This window comes from Bombina bombina, chromosome 3 (assembly GCF_027579735.1).
Source record: "Bombina bombina isolate aBomBom1 chromosome 3, aBomBom1.pri, whole genome shotgun sequence".
Lineage (NCBI taxonomy): Eukaryota > Metazoa > Chordata > Amphibia > Anura > Bombinatoridae > Bombina > Bombina bombina.
In genome coordinates, this window is record NC_069501.1 from 1278422422 (window position 1) to 1278444727 (window position 22306).

Consider the following 22306-nt stretch of genomic DNA (forward strand, 5'->3'; position numbering starts at 1 on the left):
CAGGTGAAGATGCGCAGCTCTAGTATATAAGCTGTGTATCGGTGCAGTGTGTATATAAGCTGTGTATCAGTGTGTATATAAGCTGTGTATCAGTGTAGTGTGTATATAAGCTGTGTATCAGTGCAGTGTGTATATAAGCTGTGTATCAGTGTGTATATAAGCTGTGTATCAGTGCAGTGTGTATATAAGCTGTGTATCAGTGTAGTGTGTATATATAAGCTGTGTATCAGTGCAGTGTGTATATAAGCTGTGTATCAGTGCAGTGTGTATATAAGCTGTGTATCAGTGCAGTGTGTATATAAGCGGTGTATCAGTGCAGTGTGTATATAAGCTGTGTATCAGTGTGTATATAAGCTGTGTATCAGTGTAGTGTGTATATAAGCTGTGTATCAGTGTGTATATAAGCTGTGTATCAGTGCAGTGTGTATATAAGCTGTGTATCAGTGTAGTGTGTATATATATAAGCTGTGTATCAGTGCAGTGTGTATATAAGCTGTGTATCAGTGCAGTGTGTATATAAGCTGTGTATCAGTGCAGTGTGTATATAAGCTGTGTATCAGTGCAGTGTGTATATAAGCTGTGTATCTGTGCAGTGTGTATATAAGCTGTGTATCAGTGCAGTGTGTATACAAGCTGTGTATCAGTGCAGTGTGTATATAAGCTGTGTATCAGTGTAGTGTGTATACAAGCTGTGTATCAGTGCAGTGTGTATATAAGCTGTGTATCAGTGCAGTGTGTATACAAGCTGTGTATCAGTGCAGTGTGTATATAAGCTGTGTATCAGTGCAGTGTGTATACAAGCTGTGTATCAGTGCAGTGTGTATACAAGCTGTGTATCAGTGCAGTGTGTATACAAGCTGTGTATCAGTGCAGTGTGTATACAAGCTGTGTATCAGTGCAGTGTGTATATAAGCTGTGTATCAGTGCAGTGTGTATATAAGCTGTGTATCAGTGTAGTGTGTATACAAGCTGTGTATCAGTGCAGTGTGTATATAAGCTGTGTATCAGTGCAGTGTACAAGCTGTGTATCAGTGCAGTGTGTATATAAGCTGTGTATCAGTGTAGTGTGTATATAAGCTGTGTATCAGTGCAGTGTGTATATAAGCTGTGTATCAGTGCAGTGTGTATACAAGCTGTGTATCAGTGCAGTGTGTATATAAGCTGTGTATCAGTGTAGTGTGTATACAAGCTGTGTATCAGTGCAGTGTGTATACAAGCTGTGTATCAGTGCAGTGTGTATACAAGCTGTGTATCAGTGCAGTGTGTATACAAGCTGTGTATCAGTGCAGTGTGTATATAAGCTGTGTATCAGTGCAGTGTGTATACAAGCTGTGTATCAGTGCAGTGTGTATATAAGCTGTGTATCAGTGCAGTGTGTATATAAGCTGTGTATCAGTGCAGTGTGTATACAAGCTGTGTATCAGTGCAGTGTGTATACAAGCTGTGTATCAGTGCAGTGTGTATATAAGCTGTGTATCAGTGCAGTGTGTATATAAGCTGTGTATCAGTGCAGTGTGTATATAAGCTGTGTATCAGTGCAGTGTGTATACAAGCTGTGTATCAGTGCAGTGTGTATATAAGCTGTGTATCAGTGCAGTGTGTATACAAGCTGTGTATCAGTGCAGTGTGTATATAAGCTGTGTATCAGTGTGTATATAAGCTGTGTATCAGTGCAGTGTGTATACAAGCTGTGTATCAGTGCAGTGTGTATATAAGCTGTGTATCAGTGTGTATATAAGCTGTGTATCAGTGTAGTGTGTATATAAGCTGTGTATCAGTGTGTATATAAGCTGTGTATCAGTGCAGTGTGTATATAAGCTGTGTATCAGTGCAGTGTGTATATAAGCTGTGTATCAGTGCAGTGTGTATATAAGCTGTGTATCAGTGTGTATATAAGCTGTGTGTATCAGTGCAGTGTGTATATAAGCTGTGTGTATCAGTGCAGTGTGTATATAAGCTGTGTATCAGTGCAGTGTGTATATAAGCTGTGTATCAGTGTGTATATAAGCTGTGTATCAGTGTGTATACAAGCTGTGTATCAGTGCAGTGTGTATATAAGCTGTGTATCAGTGTGTATACAAGCTGTGTATCAGTGCAGTGTGTACATAAGCTGTGTATCAGTGTGTATATAAGCTGTGTATCAGTGTGTATATAAGCTGTGTATCAGTGTGTATACAAGCTGTGTATCAGTGCAGTGTGTATATAAGCTGTGTATCAGTGCAGTGTACAAGCTGTGTATCAGTGCAGTGTGTATATAAGCTGTGTATCAGTGCAGTGTGTATATAAGCTGTGTATCAGTGCAGTGTGTATATAAGCTGTGTATCAGTGCAGTGTGTATATAAGCTGTGTATCTGTGTAGTGTGTATATAAGCTGTGTATCAGTGCAGTGTGTATATAAGCTGTGTATCAGTGCAGTGTGTATATAAGCTGTGTATCAGTGCAGTGTGTATATAAGCTGTGTATCGGTGCAGTGTGTATATAAGCTGTGTATCAGTGTGTATATAAGCTGTGTATCAGTGTAGTGTGTATATAAGCTGTGTATCAGTGCAGTGTGTATATAAGCTGTGTATCAGTGTGTATATAAGCTGTGTATCAGTGTGTATATAAGCTGTGTATCAGTGTAGTGTGTATATATAAGCTGTGTATCAGTGCAGTGTGTATATAAGCTGTGTATCAGTGCAGTGTGTATATAAGCTGTGTATCAGTGCAGTGTGTATATAAGCTGTGTATCAGTGCAGTGTGTATATAAGCGGTGTATCAGTGCAGTGTGTATATAAGCTGTGTATCAGTGTGTATATAAGCTGTGTATCAGTGTAGTGTGTATATAAGCTGTGTATCAGTGTGTATATAAGCTGTGTATCAGTGCAGTGTGTATATAAGCTGTGTATCAGTGTAGTGTGTATATATATAAGCTGTGTATCAGTGCAGTGTGTATATAAGCTGTGTATCAGTGCAGTGTGTATATAAGCTGTGTATCAGTGCAGTGTGTATATAAGCTGTGTATCTGTGCAGTGTGTATATAAGCTGTGTATCAGTGCAGTGTGTATACAAGCTGTGTATCAGTGCAGTGTGTATATAAGCTGTGTATCAGTGTAGTGTGTATACAAGCTGTGTATCAGTGCAGTGTGTATATAAGCTGTGTATCAGTGCAGTGTGTATACAAGCTGTGTATCAGTGCAGTGTGTATATAAGCTGTGTATCAGTGTAGTGTGTATACAAGCTGTGTATCAGTGCAGTGTGTATACAAGCTGTGTATCAGTGCAGTGTGTATACAAGCTGTGTATCAGTGCAGTGTGTATACAAGCTGTGTATCAGTGCAGTGTGTATATAAGCTGTGTATCAGTGCAGTGTGTATATAAGCTGTGTATCAGTGTAGTGTGTATACAAGCTGTGTATCAGTGCAGTGTGTATATAAGCTGTGTATCAGTGCAGTGTACAAGCTGTGTATCAGTGCAGTGTGTATATAAGCTGTGTATCAGTGTAGTGTGTATACAAGCTGTGTATCAGTGCAGTGTGTATATAAGCTGTGTATCAGTGCAGTGTGTATACAAGCTGTGTATCAGTGCAGTGTGTATATAAGCTGTGTATCAGTGTAGTGTGTATACAAGCTGTGTATCAGTGCAGTGTGTATACAAGCTGTGTATCAGTGCAGTGTGTATACAAGCTGTGTATCAGTGCAGTGTGTATACAAGCTGTGTATCAGTGCAGTGTGTATATAAGCTGTGTATCAGTGCAGTGTGTATATAAGCTGTGTATCAGTGCAGTGTGTATACAAGCTGTGTATCAGTGCAGTGTGTATATAAGCTGTGTATCAGTGCAGTGTGTATACAAGCTGTGTATCAGTGCAGTGTGTATACAAGCTGTGTATCAGTGCAGTGTGTATATAAGCTGTGTATCAGTGCAGTGTGTATATAAGCTGTGTATCAGTGCAGTGTGTATACAAGCTGTGTATCAGTGTGTATATAAGCTGTGTATCAGTGCAGTGTACAAGCTGTGTATCAGTGCAGTGTGTATATAAGCTGTGTATCAGTGTGTATATAAGCTGTGTATCAGTGCAGTGTGTATATAAGCTGTGTATCAGTGTGTATATAAGCTGTGTATCAGTGCAGTGTGTATATAAGCTGTGTATCAGTGCAGTGTGTATATAAGCTGTGTATCAGTGCAGTGTGTATACAAGCTGTGTATCAGTGCAGTGTGTATATAAGCTGTGTATCAGTGCAGTGTGTATATAAGCTGTGTATCAGTGTAGTGTGTATACAAGCTGTGTATCAGTGCAGTGTGTATACAAGCTGTGTATCAGTGCAGTGTGTATACAAGCTGTGTATCAGTGCAGTGTGTATATAAGCTGTGTATCAGTGCAGTGTGTATATAAGCTGTGTATCAGTGCAGTGTGTATACAAGCTGTGTATCAGTGCAGTGTGTATATAAGCTGTGTATCAGTGCAGTGTGTATATAAGCTGTGTATCAGTGTGTATATAAGCTGTGTATCAGTGCAGTGTGTATACAAGCTGTGTATCAGTGCAGTGTGTATATAAGCTGTGTATCAGTGTGTATATAAGCTGTGTATCAGTGTGTATATAAGCTGTGTATCAGTGCAGTGTGTATATAAGCTGTGTATCAGTGTGTATATAAGCTGTGTATCAGTGTGTATACAAGCTGTGTATCAGTGCAGTGTGTATACAAGCTGTGTATCAGTGCAGTGTGTATATAAGCTGTGTATCAGTGTGTATATAAGCTGTGTATCAGTGTGTATATAAGCTGTGTATCAGTGTGTATATAAGCTGTGTATCAGTGTGTATATAAGCTGTGTATCAGTGTGTATATAAGCTGTGTATCAGTGCAGTGTGTATACAAGCTGTGTATCAGTGTGTATATAAGCTGTGTATCAGTGTGTATATAAGCTGTGTATCAGTGCAGTGTGTATATAAGCTGTGTATCAGTGCAGTGTGTATAAGCTGTGTATCAGTGTGTATACAAGCTGTGTATCAGTGCAGTGTGTATACAAGCTGTGTATCAGTGCAGTGTGTATATAAGCTGTGTATCAGTGTGTATATAAGCTGTGTATCAGTGTGTATATAAGCTGTGTATCAGTGCAGTGTACAAGCTGTGTAGCTGTGCTTGTGCCCTACAGCGCAGGGAGCCGGTTGTGCAGGAATGATAGGGCTGGGCCTGAGCTGTCCCTCCCCCCTTGTGTGTATACTGAGCCTGGGGCTGGGACAGTGACCTGAGCCTGATTACACCCACACAGGAAGTCACACAGCAAACTGAGACACTGACAGCAAAGTTCCTGAGGAGAGTGTGAGTGATAACTGGGAGTGCAGGAGAACATGACTGATAGCTGGGCAATGCAGGGAAGTGATAGCATGGGAGTGTGAGTGAAAGCTGAGGAGTGCGGCAGCTGGGGAGTGCAGGGAAATGTGAGTGGTAGCTGGAAATTGTATGGAAGTATGAGTGACTGCAGGGGAGTGAATATGATAGCTGGGCAGTGAGAGTGAGTGGGAGAGGGAGCGATAGCTAGGGAGTATAAGTGGTAACAGGGGAGTACAGTGGAGTGTGAGTGATAACGGAGGAGTACAGTGGAGTGTGAGTGATAACGGAGGAGTACAGGGGAGTGTGAGTGATAACGGAGGAGTACAGGGGAGTGTAAGTGGTAACGGGAGTGCAGGGCAATGTGACTGACAGCTGGGCAGTGCAGGGAAGAGATAGTGATAGTTTGGGAGTGCAGGGGGTTGTGAGTGACCCCAGGGGAATGTGAGTAATAGCTGGGGAGTGCAAGGGAGTGTGAGTGACAGTCAGGGTTTGTATATAAGGGGTGGGAATTCAGTACTATATCAAGAAGTGATCAGCACAGACAGCACGAGGTTCTGACAGTGACACTGGAGAGATAAATTACAGCTTTGTGTGTGCCAAACGGAGCAGCCAACTGATATGTAAGCTCCCATTTATTACTCCTCCATATAACCCCCCCTCTATAAAATACTGCTCCCCCCAGCTCCCCCTTCTATATCCTCCTGCTCCCCCCAGCTCCCCCTTCTATATCCTCCTGCTCCCCCCAGCTCCCCCCAGCTCCCCCTTCTATATCCTCCTGCTCCCCCCTCTGTCCTCCTCTATATCCTCCTGCTCCCCCCTCTGTCCTCCTGCTCCCCCCTCTGTCCTCCTCTATATCCTCCTGCTCCCCCCTCTGTCCTCCTGCTCCCCCCTCTGTCCTCCTCTATATCCTCCTGCTCCCCCCTCTGTCCTCCTGCTCCCCCCTCTGTCCTCCTCTATATCCTCCTGCTCCCCCCTCTGTCCTCCTGCTCCCCCCTCTGTCCTCCTCTATATCCTCCTGCTCCCCCCTCTGTCCTCCTCTATATCCTCCTGCTCCCCCCTCTGTCCTCCTCTATATCCTCCTGCTGCCCCCTCTGTCCTCCTCTATATCCTCCTGCTCCCCCCTCTGTCCTCCTCTATATCCTCCTGCTCCCCCCTCTGTCCTCCTCTATATCCTCCTGCTCCCCCCTCTGTCCTCCTCTATATCCTCCTGCTCCCCCCGTCTGTCCTCCTGCTCCCCCCTCTGTCCTCCTCTATATCCTCCTGCTCCCCCCTCTGTCCTCCTCTATATCCTCCTGTCCCCCCCTCTGTCCTCCTCTATATCCTCCTGCTCCCCCCCTCTGTCCTCCTGCTCCCCCCTCTGTCCTCCTCTATATCCTCCTGCTCCCCCCTCTGTCCTCCTCTATATCCTCCTGCTCCCCCCTCTGTCCTCCTCTATATCCTCCTGCTCCCCCCTCTGTCCTCCTCTATATCCTCCTGCTCCCCCCTCTGTCCTCCTCTATATCCTCCTGCTCCCCCCTCTGTCCTCCTCTATATCCTCCTGCTCCCCCCTCTGTCCTCCTCTATATCCTCCTGCTCCCCCCTCTGTCCTCCTGCTCCCCCCTCTGTCCTCCTCTATATCCTCCTGCTCCCCCCTCTGTCCTGCTCCTCCCTCTGTCCTCCTCTATATCCTCCTGCTCCCCCCTCTGTCCTCCTCTATATCCTCCTGCTCCCCCCTCTGTCCTCCTCTATATCCTCCTGCTCCCCCCTCTGTCCTCCTGCTCTCCCCTCTGTCCTCCTCTATATCCTCCTGCTCCCCCCTCTGTCCTCCTGCTCTCCCCTCCTGCTCCCCCCTCTGTCCTCCTCTATATCCTCCTGTCCCCCCCTCTGTCCTCCTCTATATCCTCCAGCTCCCCCATCTGTCCTCCTGCTCCCCCCTCTGTCCTCCTCTATATCCTCCTGTCCCCCCCTCTGTCCTCCTCTATATCCTCCTGCTCCCCCCTCTGTCCTCCTGCTCCCCCCTCTGTCCTCCTCTATATCCTCCTGCTCCCCCCTCTGTACTCCGCTATATCCTCCTGCTTCCCCCTCTGTACTCCGCTATATCCTCCTGCTCCCCCTCTGTCCTCCACTATATCCTCCTGCTTCCCCCTCTGTACTCCGCTATATCCTCCTGCTTCCCCCCCTGTCCTCCGCTATATCCTCCTGCTCCCCCCTCTGTCCTCCTCTATTTCCTCCTGCTCCCCCTCTGTCCTCCGCTATATCCTCCTGCTCCCCCCTCTGTCCTCCTCTATATCCTCCTGCTTCCCCCTCTGTCCTCCGCTATATCCTCCTGCACCCCCCCTCTGTCCTCCTCTATATCCTCCTGCTTCCCCCTCTGTCCTCCTCTATATCCTCCTGCTCCCCCCTCTGTCCTCCTCTATATCCTCCTGCTCCCCCCTCTGTCCTCCTCTATATCCTCCTGCACCCCCTTCTGTCTTCCTCTGTATCCTCCTGCTCCCCCTCTGTCCTCCTCTATATCCTCCTGCTCCCCCTCTGTCCTCCTCTATATCCTCCTGCTCCCCCCTCTGTCCTCCTCTATATCCTCCTGCTCCCCCTCTGTCCTCCTCTATATCCTCCTGCTCCCCCTCTGTCCTCCTCTATATCCTCCTGCTCCCCCTCTGTCCTCCTCTATATCCTCCTGCTCCCCCCTCTGTCCTCCTGCTCCCCCCTCTGTCCTCCTCTATATCTCTCCCCTATCTCCCTTCTCTTTCATCTCTCCCCTACCCCCTTCTCTCCTACATCTCTCCCCTTTTCCCCTTCCCTTCTACATCTATCCCCTATCTACCTTCTCTCCTACATTTCTCCCCATTCCCCCTTCTCTCCTACATCTCTCCCATTTTCCCCTTCCCTTCTACATCTATCCCCTATCTACCTTCTCTCCTTCATTTCTCCCCTTTCCCCCTTCTCTGCTACATTTCTCCCCTATCCCCCTTCTCTCCTACATCTCTCCCCTATCTCCCTTCTCTTCCCGTTCCCCTTTCTCTCCTTCTCTCCCTTTCCCCCTTCTCTGCTATATTTCTCCCCTTTCCCCCTTCCCACCTTCATCTCTCCCCTTTACCCCTTCTCTGCTACATCTTTCCTCTTCCCCCTTCTCTGCTACATCGCTCTCCTTTCCCCCTTCTCTCCTACATCTCTCCCCTATCTACCTTCTCTCCTTCATTTCTCCCCTTTCCCCCTTCTCTGCTACATTTCTCCCCTATCCCCCTTCTCTCCTACATCTCTCCCCTATCTCCCTTCTCTCCCTGTTCCCCTTTCTCTCCTTCTCTCCCTTTCCCCCTTCTCTGCTACATTTCTCCCTTTCCCCCTTCTCTGCTACATTTCTCCCCTTTCCCCCTTCCCACCTTCATCTCTCCCCTTTTCCCCTTCTCTGCTACATCTTTCCTCTTCCCCCTTCTCTGCTACATCGCTCCCCTATCCCTTTTCTTAGCTACATCTCTCCCCTATCCTCCTTCCTCTCCTACACTTCTCCCCTTTCTCCCTTCTCTCCTACAACTCTCTCCCCTTTCCCCCTTTCTCTCCTACATCTCTCGCTTTTCCCCCTTTATCTCCTACATCTTTTCACTTTCCCCCTTTCTCTCCTACATCTCTCCCCCTTTCTCTCCTACATCTCTCCCCCTTTCTTTCCTACATCTCTCCCCCTTTCTTTCCTACATCTCTCCCCCTTTCTTTCCTACATCTCTCCCCCTTTCTCTCCTACATCTCTCCCCTTTCTCTCCTACATCTCTCCCCTTTCTCTCCTACATCTCTCCCCTTTCCACCTTTCTTTCCTACATCTCTCCCCCTTTCTCTCCTACATCTCTCCCCTTTCCCCCTTTCTCTCCTACATATCTCCCCCCCCCTTCTCTCCTACATCTCTTCCCTCCCCCCCTTCTCTCCTACATCTCTTCCCTCCCCCCTTCCCTCCTACATCTCTCCCCTTTCTCTCCTACATATCTCCCCCCTTCTCTCCTACATCTCTTCCCTCCCCCCCTTCTCTCCTACATCTCTTCCCTCCCCCCCTTCTCTCCTACATCTCCCTTTCCCCCCTTCTCTCCTACATCTCTTCCCCCCTCTCTCCTACATCTCTTCCTTCCCCCTTCTCTCCTACATCTCTCCCCTTTCTCCCCTTCTCTCCTCCATCTCTTCCCTCCCCCTTCTCTCCTACATCTCTCCCCTTTCCCTTTTCTCTCCTACATATCTCCCCCCTTCTCTCCTACATCTCTTCCCTCCCCCCTTCTCTCCTACACCTCTCCCCTTTCCCCCTTCTCTCCTACATCGCTCCCCTTTCCCCCTTCTCTCCTACATCGCTCCCCTTTCCCCCTTCTCTCCTACATCTCTCCCCTGTCCCCCTTCTCTCCTACATCGCTCCCCTGTCCCCCTTCTCTCCTATATCGCTCCCCTTTCCCCCTTCTCTCTTACGTCTCTCCCCTTTCCACCTTCTCTCCTACATCTCTTCCCTCCCCCCTTCTCTCCTACATCTCTCCCCTTTCCCCCCTTCTCTCCTGCATCTCTCCCCTTTCCCCTTTCTCTCCTACATATCTGCCCCCTTCTCTACTACATCTCTTCCCTCCCCCCCTTCTCTCCTACATCTCCCTTTCCCCCCTTCTTTCCTACATCTCTTCCCTCCCCCCTTCTCTCCTACATCTCTCCCCTTTCCCCTTTCTCTCCTACATATCTGCCCCCTTCTCCCCTACATCTCTTCCCTACCCCCCTTCTCTCCTACATCTCTTCCCCCTTCTCTCCTACATCTCTTCCCCCCTTCTCTCCTCCATCTCTTCCCTCCCCCCTTCTCTCCTCCATCTCTTCCCTCCCCCCTTCTCTCCTCCATCTCTTCCCTCCCCCCTTCTCTCCTCCATCTCTTCCCTTTCCCCTTTCTCTCCTACATATCTGCCCCCTTCTCTCCTACATCTCTTCCCTCCCCCCTTCTCTCCTACATCTCCCTTTCCCCCTTCTCTCCTACATCTCTCCCCCCCTTCTCTCCTCCATCTCTTCCCTCACCCTTTCTCTCCTACACCTCTCCCCTTTCCCCCCTTCTCTCCTACATCTCTCCCCCCCTTCTCTCCTCCATCTCTTCCCTCACCCTTTCTCTCCTACACCTCTCCCCTTTCCCCTTCTCTCCTACATCTCTCCCCTATCTCCCTTCTCTCCATCTCCTTCTCTCCCCGTTCCCCTTTCTCTCCTTCTCTCCCTTTCCCCCTTCTCTGCTACATTTCTCCCCTTTCCCCCTTCCCACCTTCATCTCTCCCCTTTCCCCCTTCTCTGCTACATCGCTCCCCTATCCCTTTTCTTAGCTACATCTCTCCAATATCCTCCTTCCTCTCCTACACCTCTCCCCTTTTACTCCTACATCTCTCCCTTCTCCCCTTTCTCCCTTCTCTCCTACAACTCTCTCCCTTTTTCCCCTTTCCCCCTTTCTCTCCTACATCTCTCTCTTTTCCCCCTTTATCTCCTACATCTTTTCACTTTCCCCCTTTCTCTCCTACATCTCTCCCCCTTTCTCTCCTACATCTCTCCCCCTTTCTCTCCTACATCTCTCCCCTTTCTCTCCTACATCTCTCCCCTTTCCCCCTTCTCTCCTACATCTCTCCCCTTTCCCATCTTCTCTTTCATCTCTCCCCTTTCCCCCTTCTCTCCTACATCTCTCCCCTTTCCCCCCTTCTCTCCTACATCTCTCTCCTTTCCCCCCTTCTCTCCTACATCTCTCTCCTTTCCCCCCTTCTCTCCTACATCTCTCCCCTTTCCCCCCTTCTCTCCTACATCGCTCTCCTTTCCCCCTTCCCTCCTACATCACTCTCCTTTCCCCCCTTCTCTCCTACAACTCTCTCCCTTTTTCCCCTTTCCCCCTTTCTCTCCTACATCTCTCTCTTTTTCCCCCTTTATCTCCTACATCTTTTCACTTTCCCCCTTTCTCTCCTACATCTCTCCCCCTTTCTCTCCTACATCTCTCCCCTTTCCACCTTTCTTTCCTACATCTCTCCACCTTTCTCTCCTACAACTCTCCCCCTTTCTCTCCTACATCTCTCCCCCTTTCTCTCCTACATCTCTCCCCCTTTCCCCCTTTTCTCTCCTACATCTCTTCCCTCCCCCCCTTCTCTCCTACATCTCTCCCCTTCTCTCCTACATCTCTCCCCTTTCCCCCTTCTCTCCTACATCTCTCCCCTTTCCCCCTTCTCTCCTACATCTCTCCCCTTTCCCCCTTCTCTCCTACATCTCTCCCCTTTCCCCCTTCTCTCCTACATCTCTCCCCTTTCCCCCTTCTCTCCTACATCTCTCCCCTTTCCCCCTTCTCTCCTACATCTCTCCCCTTTCCCCTCTTCTCTTTCATCTCTCCCCTTTCCCCCTTCTCTCCTACATCTCTCCCCTTTCCCCCCTTCTCTCCTACATCTCTCTCCTTTCCCCCCTTCTCTCCTACATCGCTCTCCTTTCCCCCCTTCTCTCCTACATCGCTCTCCTTTCCCCCTTCTCTCCTACATCTCTCCCCTTTCCCCCTTCTCTCCTACATCTCTCCCCTTTCCCCCTTCTCTCCTACATCTCTCCCCTTTCCCCCTTCTCTCCTACATCTCTCCCCTTTCCCCCTTCTCTCCTACATCTCTCCCCTTTCCCCCTTCTTTCCTACATCTCTCCCCTTTCCCCCTTCTCTTCTACATTGCTCTCCTTTCCCCCTTCTCTCCTACATCTCTCCCCTTTCCCCTTCTCTCCTACATCGCTCCCCTTTCCCCCTTCTCTCCTACATCGCTCCCCTTTCCCCCTTCACTCCTACATCGCTCCCCTTTCCCCCTTCTCTCCTACATCGCTCCCCTTTCCCCCTTCTCTCCTACATTGCTCCCCTTTCCCCCTTCTCTCCTACATCGCTCTCCTTTCCTCTTTCTCTCCTACATCGCTCTTCTTTCCTCCTCTCCTTTCCCCCCTTCTCTCCTACATCGCTCACCTTTCCCCCTTCTCTCCTACATCTCTCCCCTTTCCCCTTCTCTCCTACATCTCTCCCCTTTCCCCCTTCTCTCCTACATCTCTCCCCTTTCCCCCCTTCTCTCCTACATCGCTCTCCTTTCCCCCCCTTTTCTCCTACATCGCTCCCCTTTCCCCCCTTCTCTCCTACATCTCTCCCCTTTTTCCCTTCTTTCCTACATCTCTCCCCTTTTTCCCTTCTCTCCTACATCTCTCCCCTTTCCCCCCTGCTCTCCTACATCACTCTCCTTCCCCCCCTTCTCTCCTACATCGCTCCTCTTTCCCCCTTCTCTCCTACATCTCTCCCCTTTCCCCCTTCTCTCCTACATCGCTCCTCTTTCCCCCTTCTCTCCTACATTGCTGCTCTTTCCCCCTTCTCTCCTACATCTCTCCCCTTTCCCCCTTTTCTCCTACATCTCTCCCCTTTCCCCCTTCTCTCCTACATCTCTCCCCTTTCCCCCCTTCTCTCCTACATCTCTCCCCTTTCCCCCTTTTCTCCTACATCGCTCTCCTTTCCCCCCTTTTCTCCTACATCGCTCTCCTTTCCCCCCTTTTCTCCTACATCGCTCTCCTTTCCCCCCTTTTCTCCTACAACTCTCCCCTTTCCCCCTTCTCTCCTACATCGCTCCCCTTTCCCCCCTTCTCTCCTACATCTCTCCCCTTTTTCCCTTCTTTCCTACATCTCTCCCCTTTTTCCCTTCTCTCCTACATCTCTCCCCTTTCCCCCCTTCTCTCCTACATCTCTCCCCTTTCCCCCTTCTCTCCTACATCTCTCCCCTTTCCCCCTTCTCTCCTACATCGCTCCCCTTTCCCCCCTTCTCTCCTACATCTCTCCCCTTTTTCCCTTCTTTCCTACATCTCTCCCCTTTTTCCCTTCTCTCCTACATCTCTCCCCTTTCCCCCCTTCTCTCCTACATCTCTCCCCTTTCCCCCTTCTCTCCTACATCTCTCCCCTTTCCCCCTTTTCTCCTACATCGCTCTCCTTTCCCCCCTTTTCTCCTACATCGCTCTCCTTTCCCCCCTTTTCTCCTACATCACTCTCCTTCCCCCCCCTTCTCTCCTACATCGCTCCTCTTTCCCCCTTCTCTCCTACATCTCTCCCCTTTCCCCCTTCTCTCCTACATCGCTCCTCTTTCCCCCTTCTCTCCTACATCTCTCCCCTTTCCCCCTTCTCTCCTACATCTCTCCCCTTTCCCCCTTCTCTCCTACATCGCTCCTCTTTCCCCCTTCTCTCCTACATCTCTCCCCTTTCCCCCTTCTCTCCTACATCTCTCCCCTTTCCCCCTTTTCTCCTACATCGCTCCTCTTTCCCCCTTCTCTCCTGCATCGCTCCTCTTTCCCCCTTCTCTCCTCCTTCTCTCCCCTTTTCCCTTTCTACTCTTCTACTTCTCTCTCAATCTCCCCCTCCTTATCTCCCCATTTTATCCCTCTAAGCTTCACAGATTATGTTCTCAACATTTATGTTTCTTCATTCACTCTTATTTCACATTTTCCCTTGGTCTCCGCCTCCTTCCTCTGCTTTGTTCCCCCAGTTGCTGTTATCTACATTCCTGTCATTTTGCTTTATCCCCCTCTGTCTTGTACTCCTTCCCCCTGCACTGTGGCCTGTGCTCTCTGCTGTCCCCCTCATTACATCCCTCCCCCTCCCTTCCTCTCTCTATCTTTCCTGAGAGGACAGGTCTGGTCTTGTCTGTCTTTGCTGCTGGATATTTCCTGCAGGACTGTATGCAGCTGATGACTGAGCAGGGCGAGGTGCCCTTGTGCTATGTCTGAGATCAGAGTGAGAAGCCCCTGTGCTGTGCATTGGGCTGTGGTGAGGAGACCTGTGCTGTGCATGAGGATATGACTAGGTGCCCCTGTGCTGTGCTGCACGAGGATATGACTAGGTGCCCCTGTGCTGTGCTGCACGAGGATATGACTAGGTGCCCCTGTGCTGTGCTGCACGAGGATATGACTAGGTGCCCCTGTGCTGTGCATGAGGATATGACTAGGTGCCCCTGTGCTGTGCTGCACGAGGATATGACTAGGTGCCCCTGTGCTGTGCTGCACGAGGATATGACTAGGTGCCCCTGTGCTGTGCTGCACGAGGATATGACTAGGTGCCCCTGTGCTGTGCTGCACGAGGATATGACTAGGTGCCCCTGTGCTGTGCTGCACGAGGATATGACTAGGTGCCCCTGTGCTGTGCTGCACGAGGATATGACTAGGTGCCCCTGTGCTGTGCTGCACGAGGATATGACTAGGTGCCCCTGTGCTGTGCTGCACGAGGATATGACTAGGTGCCCCTGTGCTGTGCATGAGGATATGACTAGGTGCCCCTGTGCTGTGCTGCACGAGGATATGACTAGGTGCCCCTGTGCTGTGCTGCACGAGGATATGACTAGGTGCCCCTGTGCTGTGCTGCACGAGGATATGACTAGGTGCCCCTGTGCTGTGCTGCACGAGGATATGACTAGGTGCCCCTGTGCTGTGCTGCACGAGGATATGACTAGGTGCCCCTGTGCTGTGCTGCACGAGGATATGACTAGGTGCCCCTGTGCTGTGCTGCACGAGGATATGACTAGGTGCCCCTGTGCTGTGCTGCACGAGGATATGACTAGGTGCCCCTGTGCTGTGCTGCACGAGGATATGACTAGGTGCCCCTGTGCTGTGCTGCACGAGGATATGACTAGGTGCCCCTGTGCTGTGCATGAGGCAGGCGTGAGGTGCCCCTGTGCTGTTCATGAGGCAGGCGTGAGGTGCCCCTGTGCTGTTCATGAGGCAGGCGTGAGGTGCCCCTGTGCTGTTCATGAGGCAGGCGTGAGGTGCCCCTGTGCTGTTCATGAGGCAGGCGTGAGGTGCCCCTGTGCTGTGCATGAGGGTGTGACTAGGTGCCCCTGTGCTGTGCATGAGGATGTGACTAGGTGCCCCTGTGCTGTGCATGAGGATATGACTAGGTGCCCCTGTGCTGTGCTACATGAGGATATGACTAGGTGCCCCTGTTTTTGGCATTTGAAATAGCTGCTTTTGTCTGTAGTATCCCCACCCATACATTTCAATACATAAGTACTGTCTTTACAAACATAGCCTTCCGAAGAAATTACACTCCCAATGGGAGGTAAGAGATATACGTAATAAAATGTTAATTTTTAATTGTTGGGCATTGATATACAGACAGAGATAAGATAAGGAAGCATTTGTGTGTATATATAGTGATAACATAAGGAGATTGCTTTCCTTCTAAGCTCAGCTCACTGTAATGGGCTGTGGTGTCAACAAAACCAGCTATTTCTTGTACAAAAATAAGCCCAAAGAAGCAATTTGTCATACATTGTATACTCTGCTGCTAATAAAACAAATGATTAAAGAAATATTAACAGGAAAATAATGTTATAGTACACAATCCCTTTTAAACCAATGTTTCCCAACTCCACAACAACATTCTTTGGTTTCTGAAGACTTTTATGGCTGGTATCAGTTATCTGGTATGACTACTGTTTGTGTTGTATATAGGTGCTGTCATTAGATAACTACTGTTTGTGATGTATATAGGTGCTGTCATTAGATAACTACTGCTTGTAATGTATATAAGTGCTGTCATTAGATCACTACTGCTTGTGATCTATATAGGGGTTGTCATTAGATCACTACTGCTTGTGATGTGTATAGGTGCTGTCATTAGATAACTACTGCTTGTAATGTATATATATGTATTGTCATTATATAACTTCTGCTTGTGATGTATATAGGTGCTGTCATTAGATAACTACTGCTTGTAATGTATATAAGTGCTGTCATTAGATCACTACTGCTTGTGACGTGTATAGGTGCTGTCATTAGATAACTACTTCTTGTAATGTATATAGGTGCTGTCATTAGATCACTACTGTTTGTGATGTGTATATATACGTGTTGTCATTAGATCACTACTGTTTGTGATCTATATAGGTGTTGTCATTAGATCACTACTGCATGTGATCTATATAGGTGTTGTCATTAGATCACTACTGCATGTGATGTATATAGGTGTTGTCATTAGATCACTACTGCTTGTGATGTATATAGGTGCTGTCATTAGATCACTACTCCTTGTGATGTATATAGGTGCTGTCATTAGATCACTACTGTTTGTGATGTATATATACGTGTTGTCATTAGATCACTACTGTTTGTGATCTATATAGGTGTTGTCATTAGATCACTACTGCATGTGATGTATATAGGTGTTGTCATTAGATCACTACTGTTTGTGATGTATATAGGTGTTGTCATTAGATCACTAATGCATGCGATGTTTATAGGGGTTGTAATTAGATCACTACTGCATGTGATGTATATAGGTGTTGTCATTAGATCACTACTGTTTGTGATGTATATAGGTGTTGTCATTAGATCACTACTGCATGTGATGTATATAGGTGTTGTCATTAGATCACTACTGTTTGTGATGTATATAGGTGTTGTCATTAGATCACTACTGCATGTGATGTATATAGGGGTTGTCATTAGATCACTACTGTTTGTGATGTATATACAGTAGGTGCTGTCATTAGATAACTACTGCTTGTAATGTGTATATATACGTGTTGTTATTAGATAACTTCTGCTTGTGATGTATTTAGGTGTTGTCATTAGTTCACTACTGCTTGTGATGCATATAGGTGGTGTCATTAGATCACTACTGCTTGTGATGTATATAGGTGCTGTCATTAGATCACTACTGCTTGTGATGTATATAGGTGCTGTCAATAGATCACTACTGTTTGTAATGTATATAGGTGTTGTCATTGGATCACTACTCCTTGTGATGTATATAGGTGCTGTCAATAGATCACTACTGCTTGTGATGTATATAGGTGCTGTCATTAGATAACTACTGCTTGTAATGTATATAAGTGCTGTCATTAGATCACTACTGCTTGTGATCTATATAGGGGTTGTCATTAGATCACTACTGCTTGTGATGTGTATAGGTGCTGTCATTAGATAACTACTGCTTGTAATGTATATATATGTATTGTCATTATATAACTTCTGCTTGTGATGTATATAGGGGTTGTCATTAGATCACTACTGATTGTAATGTATATAGGGGTTACCATTAGATCACTACTGCTTGTGACGTGTATAGGTGCTGTCATTAGATAACTACTGCTTGTAATGTATATAAGTGCTGTCATTAGATCACTACTGCTTGTGATGTATATAGGGGTTGTCATTAGATCACTACTGCTTGTGACGTGTATAGGTGCTGTCATTAGATAACTACTTCTTGTAATGTATATAGGTGCTGTCATTAGATCACTACTGTTTGTGATGTGTATATATACGTGTTGTCATTAGATCACTACTGTTTGTGATCTATATAGGTGTTGTCATTAGATCACTACTGCATGTGATCTATATAGGTGTTGTCATTAGATCACTACTGCATGTGATGTATATAGGTGTTGTCATTAGATCACTACTGCTTGTGATGTATATAGGTGCTGTCATTAGATCACTACTCCTTGTGATGTATATAGGTGCTGTCATTAGATCACTACTGTTTGTGATGTATATATACGTGTTGTCATTAGATCACTACTGTTTGTGATCTATATAGGTGTTGTCATTAGATCACTACTGCATGTGATGTATATAGGTGTTGTCATTAGATCACTACTGCATGTGATGTATATAGGTGTTGTCATTAGATCACTACTGTTTGTGATGTATATAGGTGTTGTCATTAGATCACTACTGCATGCGATGTATATAGGTGTTGTCATTAGATCACTACTGCATGCGATGTATATAGGTGTTGTCATTAGATCACTACTGTTTGTGATGTATATAGGTGTTGTCATTAGATCACTACTGCATGTGATGTATATAGGTGTTGTCATTAGATCACTACTGTTTGTGATGTATATAGGTGTTGTCATTAGATCACTACTGCATGTGATGTATATAGGGGTTGTCATTAGATCACTACTGTTTGTGATGTATATACAGTAGGTGCTGTCATTAGATAACTACTGCTTGTAATGTGTATATATACGTGTTGTTATTAGATAACTTCTGCTTGTGATGTATTTAGGTGTTGTCATTAGTTCACTACTGCTTGTGATGTATATAGGTGGTGTCATTAGATCACTACTGCTTGTGATGTATATAGGTGCTGTCATTAGATCACTACTGCTTGTGATGTATATAGGTGCTGTCAATAGATCACTACTGTTTGTAATGTATATAGGTGTTGTCATTGGATCACTACTCCTTGTGATGTATATAGGTGCTGTCAATAGATCACTACTGCTTGTGATGTATATAGGTGCTGTCATTAGATCACTACTCCTTGTGATGTATATAGATGCTGTCATTATATAACTACTTCCTGTAATGTATATAGGTGTTGTCATTAGATCACTACTGCTTGTGATGGATATAGGTGCTGTCAATAGATCACTACTGCTTGTGATGTATATATGCGCTGTCATTAGATCACTACTCCTTGTGATGTATATAGGTGTTGTCATTAGATCACTACTGCATGTGATTTTTATAGGTGTTGTCATTAGATCACTACTGTTTGTGATGTATATAGGTGTTGTCATTAGATCACTACTGTTTGTGATGTATATAGGTGTTGTCATTAGATCACTACTGCTTGTGATGGATATAGGTGCTGTCAATAGATCACTACTGCTTGTGATGTATATAGGTGCTGTCATTAGATCACTACTCCTTGTGATGTATATAGATGCTGTCATTATATAACTACTTCCTGTAATGTATATAGGTGTTGTCATTAGATCACTACTGCTTGTGATGGATATAGGTGCTGTCAATAGATCACTACTGCTTGTGATGTATATATGTGCTGTCATTAGATCACTACTCCTTGTGATGTATATAGGTGTTGTCATTAGATCACTACTGTTTGTGATGTATATAGATGCTGTCATTAGATAACTACTTCCTGTAATGTATATAGGTGTTGTCATTAGATCACTACTGCTTGTGATGGATATAGGTGCTGTCAATAGATCACTACTGCTTGTGATGTATATAGGTGCTGTCATTAGATCACTACTCCTTGTGATGTATATAGATGCTGTCATTATATAACTACTTCCTGTAATGTATATAGGTGTTGTCATTAGATCACTACTGCTTGTGATGGATATAGGTGCTGTCAATAGATCACTACTGCTTGTGATGTATATATGTGCTGTCATTAGATCACTACTCCTTGTGATGTATATAGGTGTTGTCATTAGATCACTACTGTTTGTGATGTATATAGATGCTGTCATTAGATAACTACTTCCTGTAATGTATATAGGTGTTGTCATTAGATCACTACTGCTTGTGATGGATATAGGTGCTGTCAATAGATCACTACTGCTTGTGATGTATATATGTGCTGTCATTAGATCACTACTCCTTGTGATGTATATAGGTGTTGTCATTAGATCACTACTGCATGTGATTTTTATAGGTGTTGTCATTAGATCACTACTGCATGTGATGTATATAGGTGTTATTAGATCACTACTGCTTATGATGTACAGAGTCGTATGCAAAAGTTTAGGCACTCCTGACAATTTCCACATTTTTCATTTATAAATAATTGGGTGTTTGGATCAGCAATTTCATTTTGATCTATCAAATAACTGAAGGACACAGTAATATATCACTAGTGAAATGAGGTTTATTGTATTAACAGAAAATGTGCAATATGCATCCAAACGATGTCCTTCAGTTATTTGATAGATCCAAACACCCAATTATTTATAAATGAAAATCATGGAAATTGTTAGGGGTGCCTAAACTTTTGAATACGACTGTATATAGGTGTTGTCATTATATCACTACTGCTTGTGATGTATATAGGTGCTGTTATTAGATCACTACTGCTTGCTATGTACAGTGAGGGAACAAATTATTTGATCCCCTGCTGATTTTGTACGTTTGCCCACTGAAAAAGAAATTATCAGTCTATAATTTTAATGGTAGGTCTATTTGAACAGTGAGAGACAGAATGACAACAAAGAAATCCATAAAAACGAATTTAAAAAAAGTTATAAATTGATTTGCATTTTAATGAGTGAAATAAGCATTTGACCCCTTTGCAAAACATGACTTAATACGTGGTGGCAAAACCCTTGTTGGCAATCACAGAGGTCAGACGTTTCTTGTAGTTGGCCACCAGGTTTGCACACATCTCAGGAGAGATTTTGTCCCACTCCTCTTTGCAGATCCTCTCTAAGTCATTAAGGTTTCGAGGCTGACGTTTGGCAACTCGAACTTTTAGCTCCCTCCACAGATTTTCTATGGGATTAAGGTCTGGAGACTGGCTAGGCCACTCCAGGACCTTTAATGTGCTTCTTCTTGAGCCACACCTTTATTGCCTTAGCCGTGTTTTTTTGGGTCATTGTCATGCTGGAATACCCCTCCTCGACTCATTTTTAATGCCCTAACTGAGGGAAGGAGGTTCTCACCCAAGATTTGACGGTACATGGCCCCGTCCATCGTCCCTTTGATGCGGTAGAAGTTGTCCTGTCCCCGTAGCAGAAAAACACCCCCCAAAGCATAATGTTTCCACCTCCATGTTTAACGGTGGGGATGGTGTTCTTGTGGTCATAGGCAGCTTTCCTCCTCCAAACACGGCGAGTTGCGTTGATGCCAAAAAGCTTGATTTTGGTCTCATCTGACCACAACACTTTCACCTAGTTCTCTTCGGAATTATTCAGATGTTCATTTGCAAGCTTCAGACGGGCCTGTACATGTGCTTTGTTGAGCAGAGGGACCTTGCGGGCTCTGCAGGATTTCAGTCCTTTACGGCATAGTGTGTTACCAATTGTTTTCTTGGTGACTATGGTCCCAGCTGCCTTGAGATCATTGACAAGATCCTCCCGTGTAGTTCTGGGCTGATTCCTCACCGTTCTCATGATCATTGAAACTCCACGAGGTGAGATCTTGCATGGTGCCACAGACTGAGGGAGATTGACAGTTATTTTGTGTTTCTTCCATTTGCGAATAATCGCACCAACTGTTGTCACCTTCTCACCAAGCTGCTTAGCCATGGTCTTGTAGACCATTCCAGCCTTGTGTAGGTCAATCTTGTCCCTGACATCCTTGGACAGCTCTTGATCTTGGCCATGGTGGAGAATTTGGAATCTAATTGATTGCTTCTGTGGACAGGTGTCTTTTATACAGGTAACAAGCTGAGATTAGGGACACTCCCCTTTAACACCCTCTAGTGGTGAGAAACTGTCAAAATGCTTTTACATAAGAGGCGGCCTTCATGGTCTAAGAAATTAGAATATGAGCCTACCTAGGTTTTTAGCTGTCAACTAAGAATACCAAGAGAACAAAGCAACATTGGTGATGAAAGTAAATTGCAAAGTTGTTTAAAATGACATGCCCTATCTGAATCATGAAAGTTTATTTTGGACTTGAACTGTCCCTTTAATGCCATCCAGTATGGGGGTGGGGTGTCAGTGTGTTTTTTCAAGTGCAAAAAAAAAATCAATACAATGTTTCATTCAAAAACTCTTGTGTACTCAGTAATAACTTTGAGGTTTCTCTGGAAAGGGGTTTATCAAGTCCTATCAGCTATTGAATTCTATAAACTAAATGTCATGGATTGTGATTAGTAAAAGGCTTGGCACATGTTAAGTATAGGAATATTTTTAATATAAAAAGTGATGCAGATAAACAAATTAAATGACTTATTGTGATCACATGGTCATTGAAAAGGGCTCATCTCCATCCCTTGACATATTGATAATTACAGTATCAAACAATAGATTGTGATAAAAGTTATTGCATAAAGTTTTAATATCCATAACCCATAACGTAATATGTGCTGCTATATTGTAGCCTTGATTTCTCTAGATTTTAAAGCCACTTATCTTCTCTCTCTCTCTCTCTCTCTCTCTCTCTCTCTCACTCTCCTCTCTCTCTCTCTCTCTCTCCTCTCTCTCTCTCTCTCTCTCTCTCTCTCTCTCTCTCCTCTCTCTCTCTCTCTCTCTCACTCTCTCTTTCCCATCTCTCTCTCTCTCCTCTCTCAGCTCTCTCTCTCTCA

The 22306-nt window shown here is 45.8% G+C and overlaps 1 protein-coding gene across 2 annotated transcripts in view; it reads left to right on the forward strand.

Annotated features, from left to right (window-relative positions):
• Window positions 1–5213: 5213 nt before the first annotated feature.
• LOC128654741 (ankyrin repeat domain-containing protein 50) overlaps window positions 5214–22306 on the forward strand; it is a 118689-nt gene continuing 101596 nt past the window's right edge. Inside the window, exon 1 of one of the 2 annotated variants that reach the window (XM_053708839.1) lies at window positions 5214–5298. The gene's annotated coding sequence lies outside the window, so the exon portion shown is untranslated. Of the gene's footprint in view, window positions 5931–22306 lie in introns of both variants that reach the window. The other variant, XM_053708838.1, reaches the window with a different exon arrangement.